Here is a 13,528-nt window from a genome sequence, read left to right as displayed (position 1 = left end):
TACATCATGAACAAGGTGATATAGTTGATTTATGGTAACAAACCTTCCTAATTTTTATCTGATTTTATACTATTTGCTGTATAGCGAATGGATTATGGTAATATTTGACGAATTTATTAAAAATTATTGGCACTGTAAAACAGGTTGGGAATTTTTTTAGAGGTACTTAGGTACATCATGAACAAGGTGATATAGTTGTTTTATGGTAACAAACCTTCCTAATTTTTATCTGATTTTATACTATTTGCTGTATAGCGAATGGATTATGGTAATATTTGTCGAATTTATTATAAATTATTGGCACTGTAAAACAGGTTGGGATTTTTTTTAGAGGTACTTAGGTACATCATGAACAAGGTGATATAGTAGTTTTATGGTAACAAACCTTCCTAATTTTTATCTGATTTTATACTATTTGCTGTATAGCGAATGGATTATGGTAATATTTGACGAATTTATTAAAAATTATTGGCACTGTAAAACAGGTTGGGAATTTTTTTAGAGGTACTTAGGTACACCATGAACAAGGTGACATAGTTGTTTTATGGTAACAAACTTCTTAATTTTTATCTGATTTTATACTATTTGCTGTATAGCGAATGGATTATGGTAATATTTGACGAATTTATTAAAAATTATTGGCACTGTAAAACAGGTTGGGAATTTTTTTAGAGGTACTTAGGTACATCATGAACAAGGTGATATAGTTGTTTTATGGTAACAAACCTTCCTAATTTTTATCTGATTTTATACTATTTGCTGTATAGCGAATGGATTATGGTAATATTTGTCGAATTTATTATAAATTATTGGCACTGTAAAACAGGTTGGGATTTTTTTTAGAGGTACTTAGGTACATCATGAACAAGGTGATATAGTAGTTTTATGGTAACAAACCTTCCTAATTTTTATCTGATTTTATACTATTTGCTGTATAGCGAATGGATTATGGTAATATTTGACGAATTTATTAAAAATTATTGGCACTGTAAAACAGGTTGGGAATTTTTTTAGAGGTACTTAGGTACATCATGAACAAGGTGATATAGTAGTTTTATGGTAACAAACCTTCCTAATTTTTATCTGATTTTATACTATTTGCTGTATAGCGAATGGATTATGGTAATATTTGACGAATTTATTAAAAATTATTGGCACTGTAAAACAGGTTGGGAATTTTTTTAGAGGTACTTAGGTACATCATGAACAAGGTGATATAGTTGTTTTATGGTAACAAACCTTCCTAATTTTTATCTGATTTTATACTATTTGCTGTATAGCGAATGGATTATGGTAATATTTGTCGAATTTATTATAAATTATTGGCACTGTAAAACAGGTTGGGATTTTTTTTAGAGGTACTTAGGTACATCATGAACAAGGTGATATAGTAGTTTTATGGTAACAAACCTTCCTAATTTTTATCTGATTTTATACTATTTGCTGTATAGCGAATGGATTATGGTAATATTTGTCAAATTTATTATAAATTATTGTCACTGTAAAACAGGTTGGGAATATTTTTAGAGATACTTAGGTACATCATGAACAAGGTGACAAAGTTGTTTTATGGTAACAAACTTCTTAATTTTTATCTGATTTTATACTATTTGCTGTATAGCGAATGGATTATGGTAATATTTGTCGAATTTATTATAAATTATTGTCACTGTAAAACAGGTTGGGAATATTTTTAGAGGTACTTAGGTACATCATGAACAAGGTGACATAGTTGTTTTATGGTAACAAACTTCTTAATTTTTATCTGATTTTATACTATTTGCTGTATAGCGAATGGATGGTATTATTTGTCGAATTTATTATAAATTATTGGCACTGTAAAACAGGTTGGGAATATTTTTAGAGGTACTTAGGTACATCATGAACAAGGTGATATAGTTGTTTTATGGTAACAAACTTCTTAATTTTTATCTGATTTTATACTATTTGCTGTATAGCGAATGGATTATGGTAATATTTGTCGAATTTATTATAAATTATTGTCACTGTAAAACAGGTTGGGAATATTTTTAGAGTTACTTAGGTACATCATGAGCAAGGTGATATAGTTGTTTTATGGTAACAAACCTTCCTAATTTTTATCTGATTTTATACTATTTGCTGTATAGCTAATGGATTATGGTAATATTTGTCGAATTTATTATAAATTATTGGCACTGTAAAACAGGTTGGGAATATTTTTAGAGGTACTTAGGTACATCATGAACAAGGTGACATTGTTGTTTTATGGTAACAAACTTCTTAATTTTTATTTGATTTTATACTATTTGCTGTATAGCGAATGGATGGTATTATTTGTAGAATTTATTATAAATTATTGGCACTGTAAAACAGGTTGGGAATATTTTTAGAGATACTTAGGTACATCATGAACAAGGTGACAAGGTTGTTTTATGGTAACAAACTTCTTAATTTTTATCTGATTTTATACTATTTGCTGTATAGCGAATAGATTATGGTAATATTTGTCGAATTTATTAAAAATTATTGGCACTGTAAAACAGGTTGGGAATTTTTTTAGGGGTACTTAGGTACATCATGAACAAGGTGATATAGTTGATTTATGGTAACAAACCTTCTTAATTTTTATCTGATTTTATACTATTTGCTGTATAGCGAATGGATTATGGTAATATTTGACGAATTTATTAAAAATTATTGGCACTGTAAAACAGGTTGGGAATTTTTTTAGAGGTACTTAGGTACACCATGAACAAGGTGACATAGTTGTTTTATGGTAACAAACTTCTTAATTTTTATCTGATTTTATACTATTTGCTGTATAGCGAATGGATTATGGTAATATTTGACGAATTTATTAAAAATTATTGGCACTGTAAAACAGGTTGGGAATTTTTTTAGAGGTACTTAGGTCCATCATGAACAAGGTTATATAGTTGATTTATGGTAACAAACCTTCTTAATTTGTATCTGATTTTATACTATTTGCTGTATAGCGAATGGATTATGGTAATATTTGACGAATTTATTAAAAAATATTGGCACTGTAAAACAGGTTGGGAATTTTTTTAGAGGTACTTAGGTACATCATGAACAAGGTGATATAGTTGATTTATGGTAACAAACCTTCTTAATTTTTATCTGATTGTATACTATTTGCTGTATAGCGAATGGATTATGGTAATATTTGTCGAATTTATTATAAATTATTGGCACTGTAAAACAGGTTGGGAATTTTTTTAGAGGTACTTAGGTACACCATGAACAAGGTGACATAGTTGTTTTATGGTAACAAACTTCTTCATTTTTATCTGATTTTATACTATTTGCTGTATAGCGAATGGATTATGGTAATATTTGTCGAATTTATTATAAATTATTGTCACTGTAAAACAGGTTGGGAATATTTTTAGAGGTACTTAGGTACATCATGAACAAGGTGACATAGTTGTTTTATGGTAACAAACTTCTTAATTTTTATCTGATTTTATACTATTTGCTGTATAGCGAATGTATTATGGTAATATTTGTCGATTTTTGTGCGCTGCAGTGCCAGGGGCGCTGTCAATTTTCCTGGGTTCCATGGGTCCCCTGGAGGGGGTCTACGTAGTCAAAGTCCCGAATTTCTAAAAAAATAATTGTCCGATCGTAGTTAACATTGGAGGTCCAAAAATCAGAGCGGCGCGAGGGGGTCCCCGGAGCTCCAGGGGGTCCCTGGTTGGTCCCTCAGCCGAGGCCCCTCGGTCGGATGCGAGAAGGAGCGGCGTCGGCCCCTCGCCACCCGGTTCTCAGTCTCTATATCCCCAGGGGCGCTGGTATATCGCCAGGGGTCCCTGGAGGTGGTCCCCGGGTGAAGGGTCTGCCACTCTGGAGTCCGAGGTGGAGGCCCCTCGGTCGGATGCGAGTGGAGCTGCGAAGGCCCCACAAAAGCCAGACATTGTTATTCCAAGTCCCACTCAAGATATATGAGCTACAGACATCACTATACATCATATTCATTCAGTATATGAGCTACAGACATCACTATACATCATATTCATTCAGTATATGAGCTACAGACATCAGTACTCTATACATTATATTCATTCAGTATATGAGCTACAGACATCACTATACATCATATTCATTCAGTATATGAGCTACAGACATCACTACTCTATACATCATATTCATTCAGTATTTGAGCTACAGACATCACTACTCTATACATCATATTCATTCAGTACATGAGCTACAGACATCACTACTCTATGCATCATATTCATTCAGTATATGAGCTACAGACATCACTACATCATATTCATTCAGTATATGAGCTACAGACATCACTATACATCATATTCATTCAGTATATGAGCTACAGACATCACTACTCTATGCATCATATTCATTCAGTATATGAGCTACAGACATCACTACTCTATACATCATATTCATTCAGTATATGAGCTACAGAAATCACTACTATATACATCATATTCATTCAGTATATGAGCTACAGACATCACTATACATCATATTCATTCAGTATATGAGCTACAGACATCACTACTCTATACATCATATTCATTCAGTATTTGAGCTACAGACATCACTACTCTATACATCATATTCATTCAGTATATGAGCTACAGACATCACTATACATCATATTCATTCAGTATATGAGCTACAGACATCACTACTCTATACATCATATTCATTCAGTATATGAGCTACAGACATCACTACTCTATACATCATATTCATTCAGTATATGAGCTACAGACATCACTACTATATACATCATATTCATTCAGTATATGAGCTACAGACATCACTACTCTATACATCATATTCATTCAGTATATGAGCTACATAAATCACTACTATATACATCATATTCATTCAGTATATGAGCTACAGACATCACTATACATCATATTCATTCAGTATATGAGCTACAGACATCACTACTCTATACATCATATTCATTCAGTATTTGAGCTACAGACATCACTACTCTATACATCATATTCATTCAGTATATGAGCTACAGACATCACTATACATCATATTCATTCAGTATATGAGCTACAGACATCACTACTCTATACATCATATTCATTCAGTATATGAGCTACAGACATCACTACTCTATACATCATATTCATTCAGTATATGAGCTACAGACATCACTACTATATACATCATATTCATTCAGTATATGAGCTACAGACATCACTACTCTATACATCATATTCATTCAGTATATGAGCTACAGAAATCACTACTATATACATCATATTCATTCAGTATATGAGCTACAGACATCACTATACATCATATTCATTCAGTATATGAGCTACAGACATCACTACTCTATACATCATATTCATTCAGTATTTGAGCTACAGACATCACTACTCTATACATCATATTCATTCAGTATATGAGCTACAGACATCACTATACATCATATTCATTCAGTATATGAGCTACAGACATCACTACTCTATACATCATATTCATTCAGTATATGAGCTACAGACATCACTTCTCTATACATCATATTCATTCAGTATATGAGCTACAGACATCACTACTATATACATCATATTCATTCAGTATATGAGCTACAGACATCAATACTCTAAGCATCATATTCATTCAGTATATGAGCTACAGACATCACTACTCTATGCATCATATTCATTCAGTATATGAGCTACATACATCACTATACATCATATTCATTCAGTATATGAGCTACAGAAATCACTACTATATACATCATATTCATTCAGTATATGAGCTACAGACATCACTATACATCATATTCATTCAGTATATGAGCTACAGACATCACTATACATCATATTCATTAAGTATATGAGCTACAGACATCACTACTCTATGCCATCATATTCATTCAGTATATGAGCTACAGACATCACTACTCTATGCATCATATTCATTCAGTATATGAGCTACAGACATCACTACTCTATACATCATATTCATTCAGTGTATGAGCTACAGACATCACTACTCTATGCATCATATTCATTCAGTATATGAGCTACAGACATCACTACTCTATAAATCATATTCATTCAGTATATGAGCTACAGACATCACTACTCTATACATCATATTCATTCAGTGTATGAGCTACATCATATTCATTCAGTATATGAGCTACAGACATCACTACTCTAAACATCATATTCATTCAGTATATGAGCTACAGACATCACTACTCCATACATCATATTCATTCAGTGTATGAGCTACAGACATCACTATTCTATACATCATATTCATTCAGTATGAGCTACAGACATCACTACTATGCATCATATTCATTCAGTATATGAGCTACTGACATCACTACGTGGGGGGGGGGTCTAATTTAAAGCATCTGTTGATTGAATAGTATGTAGTTCCATATTTTATACACCCTTGGTCTCGAAAGTCTAGAAATTCTAATTTACCAGCTAGCATGAACGCACCATCCCCTTGTCAAACCGTAAACAGCCGTGTAGAAGCGCACCATATTTTGAAGTGAGGATAGCGCGACCAGCTTTTCCTGAAGTGTGGATAGCGTGACCGCAGTAACGCGTGTGTGTGTGTCTGTCTGTGCGCGCGCGTTTGTATGTGCGTGCGTGTGTGTACAGCACACACGTGCAATCATACAAACTTGTAGAAATGACCTACACCGCTTAAAAATAAATTCAGTTTTCTCCTCCTGTGGCTTTGTTTTCTGTCTGGAGGGAACAGATGGGTGATGCAGAGCGTCTGCACTGTAAGAAGTAAGACTGGAACCACATAGAACCAAGCGGGCCTATAAGGAAATGTTACACACCTACAAAAGAAAAAGGTAATTATATTATAAATATTTGTATTGTTATCATTAAATAATTATAGTATAACCCCTAACCCTAATCCTATTTAAATAAATGAATCAATAAAGAGGTAAAACCTCATTCTATGTTCAAACTGACCAAACTCTTGCTGGCTCTGGTATTTTATAAATATTACAGACTACCAGTATTGTCCTTGAACCTGCCGTTATGATGCATCACGATGCAACAATTCTTGAAATGGTCAAACATGTATGTCAATAAATAAACAAAGACAAGCAAGAAGGAGGAGAGAGAAAAATACCTTATCTACCGTAGACTTTCTCGTCACTCCATGGTGTCTCTCCGTTTGACATGGTGGCTTTCAGCTTAATGCTGTACTGACAGTGGGAGTCATAGGTTATGGACCACGATGTTACTCCAGCTTTTACACTTTGATTCTGTGAGGACATAACAACACACATCTTAATCAGCAAGCAAACAGTGAAATTCACAAGCCAAATAATTATGTTAAAATAATCAAAAGGCATATGCATGCATATGTTATTGTTTCATGTTAGGTAATGGCAGGGTTTATATCTATATACCTTTCTTTCATTGCACTCAGTGTAGTTGATAATAGTAGTAGTAGTAGTAGTAGTAGTATATCTGTCTGTGAATATTTCAGGTGGAGTCCAGCTGATGTTGAGGTGGTCTCCATCTCTAACAAGTGTCCAGTTAAGAGCAGGGGGTTTAACTGTACAGTGAGAGAGACAAAGTATACAACAATATAATTTACTCTTCTTTATATTGACCCCCCACATGCTACCAGAGAGTGATCTAGTCTTCTCGGGTTTGCACCAATTAAAAATTATAGCTACTTGCCATTAGTAGCTATAAAAAGCATAAAGCATGGCACATTACCAACATACCATTTTCACGCATCAGCTTGCTGAAGGTATTCCTCACAGACATATTGTCCTGTGTTCCATTGAAGAGGAAGTACATTTTCTTGCTGGAAAGGTCGTCTTCTGAAATGTGACAAACCCACTTCACATTGTCTGGGTGAGGGGAGGTCACGCACTCCTTTAAGCTCAGTGGGCCACAGACCCCCTGAGAATCCCTCTTAATGGATCCTATCCTGAGAAAGCAAGACAGACATAACTAGCTTACATTTTATGCAGATTGGTATATTAATGAGTAACTAATTTAATTACTAGATAACAGTTTTGAATGGGTATAAAAGTCAAGCCACTGTCTGAATGGATTTGGGTCTTTATGACTTCGATGAAAGTATTGGCTCAGCTACTAGCAGATGATTTGTCTACATTTGTGAATGTAACACCTATTTCCTAAACTCTCACCGCTCATTCTCCCTGAGAAGGATAAACAGGAAAAGCTCAGTGGATTCTTACCAGTAGAACAAGCGGAGATCGGGAACATTACTGTAACTGGACGGTGTCCAGGAACAGTTAGCGTCTGTGGAGGAGTAGAGAACGCACTGGAAATCGTGCACGAGCTCTGAGAAGAGGGTCACACACACACACACACGCACACGCACACACACACACGCACACGCACACGCACGCACACACACACACACACACACACACACACACACACACACACACACACACACACACACACACACTTACTTATAAATCACAATGTCTATGTACTGTATTGTATGATCTTAAAAGTTCCAGAATAAGCACGTTATATTATTTTTCAAAAATCAATCCTGGACATTTCAATAGTTATGGAAAGGATTAACATTATTTACCTGGGTTGGTGGTGACATTAACAACCACTCGTTCACCCTTAAGCAAACCATTAAACAGGGGCTGAAGAGAGAATTTCAACGTTCCTCCCCCTATCATTGAGTCAAAAGTAGCAGATGACCCAGTAGTTCCGCTGTACTGAGAACAAAGACAAAGAACATACTTTCATTCCTAATGGATTTGAGATTCAAGAGATTTTAAGATACGGTTCTACAGTAAACGGAAAAGTCAAATGTAAGTATAAAGTGTAGAAATGAAAATAACCTTGAAAAAAGGGCATGGTATTGTTGTACAGTATGCATACTGAAGGGGTTTGCAAACTTCCATGTCATCGATGGCCTCTGGTGGGTCCCATGTCGCCTTTAGACAGAAGTCATTCACGAAGGTAACGTTCACATTTTGTGGTCGCAGGTCTAATGAGGGAGAGTAATGGCATGCCATTTTAACAGTTAATACAGTAGCTATACATATTTATTCCAGTCTCTCCAGATATCTGTATTTCAGTACTTCATCGTCAAAATGTTCAGATATCCACAATTACATTATTCCAAATCCATGATTTCAGATATCCATGATGTAATTCTTCCTAGGAATAATTATGCCACTTTTAACATTCATGTGCATTGAGCAACATTCTAGATATCTCCAATATAAGAATGTTTCAGATATGTATACAATCATTCATATATTCAAAATGAAAAACAATTCCAGATATTCTTAATGCAATTTTGTATATTAAAAAATACATTGTGACAAGTACAAATTCAGAAATCTGCAATAAGTAATGCAATACTGTAGCAAACCAGTCGTCATTTCAAAGCCTGATCTCAATAATAAGTAATAAATATAATGTCAATAATGAACAAAGTCAAAATACATTAATTAATATTCCTTCATAACGGTTGGTACCGTCTCTCACCTCCCAGGTTGTTGTATTTGGTCAGTAAATTGGTTTTGTCCAGGGTGAAGTTGTCACAGCTTTTCTCCAAGTCGTTTCTTTCCAGGGTCAAGTTGTCATAGTTGGTCTGTAAGTGGTTTGTTTCCAGGGTCAGGTTTTCATATTGGTCCTGTAAGTCGTTTCTTTCCAGGGTCAGGTTGTCAAAGTTGTTCTTTAAGTCGTTTCTTTCCAGGGTCAGGTTATCATAGTTGGTCTGTAACTCATTTCTCTTCAGTCTCAGGTTGTTGTTGTTGATCTGTAACTGATCGTAGGCTAATTTATCTGCAAAGGGCCAAACATTGTTGATTATAAACACTGCTGTTGCTACTGTTTTATGAGTCAAGCATCTGTACGTGTTCTTGGAAAAGTTGCTTTGCTTTAAAGGAAAAGAAAGCGCAATGATATACAGTATATATTTGCACAACCTCTTAACATCGCTTTCTTCACACAAGTAGCCTACTAATAAAAAGCCAATATAAAAAGGTGTTTGAATTAATGCTGTGGTGTCTTTTGTTGTAGAAATTAGTTTTATGGTAGTTCTTTTTTTGTGACCATTTTGCAGAAATACTCACAGTGCACGACCAGGCCCATGAACACAACCAGCAGTATAAGAGACAGCATCCACACACAAAGAGCAACAATGAGAGGCCTTCTCACTGTTTTAGAGCTCTGTCCTGCAATGGAAAAATACAGCCATAAGTTTGCAATGACTTAGTCTTATTGTTGTATCCAACAAAGCCCTGCTATAGCTACACCTATTGTAACTGAAAGTGCTTTGAACTGACCAACATTGTAATTCTTGCAGTCTTAGATTAACAAAAGTGGGGCTTAAAATCAGTGTTGGGAGTTGGGACTAACACTAACGAGATAACTACCTTTTGTGGTATTCCTCCTAGTAACGTAACTAGTTAACTTTTCTAACTCTGTAGTGGTGTTACATTCACTGTAATTTAAATGGGTGCCTTACTTGTTACTTTATGTGAAAGTAGCCGACAACTTTGTCAAGGTATTGGATTATCAACTGGCTTGACCAGAACCAGCTTAAGGTCTCTATCAAAGCAAACCTGGGCTTCCATAACACCCCATCAGTATCACAGATGATCACCTTCATGCCACGCCCTATTGATGAAGACATTTTGTTCAAAAGTATTACAGGCCAAGTACTGAGTGCATCATATTAACCTAACCTTTCAGAAGTTGGACATTTCTGTATTATAAATCCTTCTTTTGAGTAACATTCTAATATTTTGAGATGGATTTTTTGATTTTCGGGAGCTGTAAGCCATAAAAATCCACATTAAAACAAAAAAGTTTTGAATATTTCACTGCCTTTGTAGTGATACACGAAACGGGGATTAAACCTGGGACTCCAACTCACCAGACCAATGCAAAACCATTGTACCAAGAGCCCGATTGGCAGGACTGTTGTGGGCTGGTTCATGGCTGTACTACTGTAACTATGGGGAATACAATCACCCCCCAAATCTTTGGAGAGTGTCCTCGCACTTCACACTTCACGCCGCAGACCAGCGCACACAACGTCCCTCATGTCCCTCACACAAGGATATCATGCCCCTCGTCCTGCTATAATGTTATATGAGATACTTTAATGGTTTCCTGTGGAAATAAGCTTAGTCTTTTCATGGATCTCCTTTTAGTAGACCTTGTACCAGTGAACTGTACCGTCATGAAACTGTACCTTTTCCTATGCAAACTTCTAATAAAGTCTTCAATCAATCAATCAAAACGCCAAATTGTAGTGATGCGCGGAAGCGGGGATTGAACCCGGGGCCCCAACAGAAGAAAATGTATTTTTACACAATATTCTAATCTTTTTAGATTGATCTGTATGTGTTAGGGGCGGAAGAATAATCTTCATAAAACTGTAATACTCATTGTCTCATAACTTGCTTTTTTAAAAATCTGCTCAAATACAATAATAATAATACACCTTTTGATATAATTGATCCAAAGTTCATGTGTAAAATGTTTCGTGCTCATTGCACAAAAATCCCAATTTCAAAATTAAAAATGGTGGGAGATCTAAAGTTCATTGGTCAGAGTGTGAAAGTTGTTCGTTATGAGGAGACACATGTGCATTGATGTTTCATGGCTGTAAGTCAAATAGGGCATGAGCTATAGCTTATACCTGTTCAAACTTTGGATTTTCAATTGAGTGAAGTTTCCTAAAAAGCGACTGCACCGTAGAGATAATACGGCAATTATAAACGGAAGAAAGATAAGTAGACTACTAACACAAGAGGCTCAAGCCCTTCTGGCTTGGCCTTGGCCACTAATAAAAGGTAGCAACACAATAGTGGCTCAAGCCAATTTTTTAAGTAGACCTAATATCCCATTAAGGCCAGTAGGTTTTTTTTGAATAGCCATTTTTTGTTTGTTTGTTTTAGTAACAGTAACCTTACCAGGCTTGGTCGTAAGATCTCCATAGACTGCGTTGTCTATCTTTTGGAGATCAAGGCTCTCATAATGTCCCTCTGCTTCAGTTCTTCTTGCTGTAATGGTATAGTCTCATTCAGTATTTAGATATTTGATATTCAATATCAGACATGGCCCCTACAAACCCATTGTAACTTCAAACTTCAAAACCATTTTAACCATGTTAGATTTGTCAAAAACACATGTCTTTGATTTCTGGTGACTCATACTGCCCATCCCTCCTAATACATGAGAGGGCCTTGTTTTTCCAATAATTGTTTTTAATTAGTTTTATTTATTTTTCTTCTTCTTTTTCTTTAACTTTTTTTAGGCCTATATTAAAAATAACTGAAAATAAAAGTAATTGAAAATACACTCCCCCCTCACGTATTATAGGAGGGCAGTATGCAACAGAAAAACTGTCTGGACTCTGGAGTGCTCCCAAAAGCCAGAGTAAAACGATAAAATGACCCCAACATTTTCTAAAGTGAAATATCCCATTAAGACCAGAGGCCGATTCTATAATTGCTTTCTAAATCAGTAGTTTGCACACTATCAAGATAATTCAAAAAAGGAAAAAGAAATAGCAGATGTAGACCTACATGTATCGCAACGTGGCACAAAGTGACGCGCTGAGATTGTAGGCCAATATCCAACTTGTTTTGTTTTAGTAATGGTAACCTTACCAGACTGCAGTATCTTTTGTAGATCTTTCTCCTTCTTGGTCAGAAGATCTTCATAGACCGCGTCGTCTATCTTTTGGAGATCAAGGCTCTCATAATGTCCCTCTGCTTCAGTTCTTCTTGCTGTAATGGTCTCATTCTCATAGTTTATATCTTCCTCTTGGAGCTCAATGTTATCAGAATGCCTAGCTACAGCCATTTGTACCCTTGTACCTGACTTTTTATGCAGTTATTTGGTCTAGCTCTTCACAACACCTGAAGATGTATCAGTGCCCTAAACGTAGAAACTACTGTTCTATTGCATATACTGTATGATAGCTCAGTCACACTCCACCAATGAAAACAAGCCGCACGCATGCATGCACGCACAATCACAATCACAATCACAAGCACACACACAGAAAGAAAGAGCAGCATCACTTCTCCATTGCTAGGCTGTGTGGTTTAACACTTGTTCCACCACTAACAGAGTTTTCATAGAGTTTGTAGTTAGTGGGATAGGAACTTTTCGACCAGAGGTCCTGGCAGTCTGCAACAAACTTGCAGACTGAGTTGTTAATGTGACTTTGTATTACAAATAAGTGACATGTTGTATACTATAGAACTGGGAGGATAGGATATATGGGTGCATATACACATACCAGTAAGACGCCCTATCAGGGCGAGAAGCGACCTCGCCCTGAAGGGCGAGGTTGTGAACATGGGCGCATGCAGACTATAGGATATAACCCCATAAGTATATGGAGATATAGCCTGATATATGGAGATCCCTGATGTCATATAGGCTATATCATCCAGCAGAAGCATATAGGATATATCATCAGGAGAACCCTCATCAATATCATCCCAGCTCAGCAGAAGGCTAGTAGGATAGGATACAGCCCC

Source organism: Nannobrachium achirus, assembly GCF_963921795.1.
Source record: "Nannobrachium achirus genome assembly, chromosome: 14".
Classification (NCBI taxonomy): Eukaryota; Metazoa; Chordata; class Actinopteri; order Myctophiformes; family Myctophidae; genus Nannobrachium; species Nannobrachium achirus.
The sequence above is the reverse complement of the archived record's forward strand: the minus strand, read 5'-3'. Positions refer to the sequence as shown.